The sequence below is a fragment of the Schistocerca cancellata genome, chromosome 9, assembly GCF_023864275.1.
Source record: "Schistocerca cancellata isolate TAMUIC-IGC-003103 chromosome 9, iqSchCanc2.1, whole genome shotgun sequence".
Taxonomy (NCBI): domain Eukaryota; kingdom Metazoa; phylum Arthropoda; class Insecta; order Orthoptera; family Acrididae; genus Schistocerca; species Schistocerca cancellata.
The window spans coordinates 124158725-124159896 of NC_064634.1; the positions used below are offsets into that span (position 1 = coordinate 124158725).

The following is a 1172-nucleotide window of genomic DNA, read 5'->3' on the forward strand; positions in this document are numbered from 1 at the left end:
TCCAGCAATAAACCAGAAGTTGCTTCATTATTCATTTTTCCACAGATAAACTAACTAATTGATATATGAGTGATATATATCACTGTGGGCCTACACCGGCATTTTGTGTCATACGCTACGATTCTCTCTGTGCCGTAGAGAGCCTCTGTGTGCTGTGCACAGCTCGTCCCTTAGTGTAACGGGTCTAAGAAAGCTTCCACTTAAATGATAATTAATTGAAACCGTCATCTTCCGACAGGTGTTGTTGATTTACCTCGATGGGGACAGCTGAAAATGTGTGCCCCAACTGGGACTCGAACCCAGGATCTTCTGCTTATATGGCAGACACTCTATCCATCTGAGCCACTGAGGACACAGATCAATAGCGCGACGTCCACAATCTACATGCATAATGTACCTAACAGATATTTGCCCATCCACTCATTACTCGCGCACACTAAGGTGACGATTCCCGTAAGAGTTTAGGCAACCTGTGCGCATTCGCACAGACGAAGGCCAATGGCTGGGTAGCCTGTAACTACATATATGAAGATAGTAACTGTTCTCGAAAGAACAGATACCATTAATGACCGTGCAGCTCCTCTAGAATAAATGATAAATAATTGAAACCCTCAGCTGCCGACAGGTGTTGTTGATATACCTCGATGGGGACAGCTGAAAATGTGTGCCCCGATCGGGACGATGGATCCCATGCATCGCCGACCGGGATGGATGGTCAAAAATCTATTAGGTACATTACGATGTAGATGTGGACAGTTGGGAATGTGGGTCTCACAGGAAGCGTGCAATGGACAAGTCCTCGCAGCCGCGCTATTCATCTGCGTCTTCGGTAGCTCACATGGATAGAGCGTCTGCCATGTAAACAGGAGATACCGGGTTCGAGTCCCGGTCGGGACACACATTTTCAGCTGTCCCCATCGAGGTATATCAACAACACATGTCGACAGCTGAGGGTTTCAATTAATTATCATTTATTCTAGAGAAGCTGCACGGTCATCAATGGTATCTGTTCTTTCGGGAACAGCTACTATCTTCATATATAAAGCTTCCACTTGCTCACTGTTGAGGGAGCCACTCTGAAGTTCATGTGGGTTCCTGGTCACGTCGGCCTGACGGAAAATGAGACTGCTGACGCTGCTTCCAAGACTGCAGTACTCCTACCTCGATCCGCT

At 46.8% G+C, this 1172-nt stretch overlaps 1 non-coding gene across 1 annotated transcript; it reads right to left on the minus strand.

Annotated features, from left to right (window-relative positions):
* Positions 1 to 278: 278 nt before the first annotated feature.
* Trnai-uau (transfer RNA isoleucine (anticodon UAU)) lies at positions 279 to 352 on the minus strand. The gene has a single exon. It is a non-coding gene; the product is annotated as a tRNA-Ile (tRNA).
* Positions 353 to 1172: the final 820 nt, after the last annotated feature.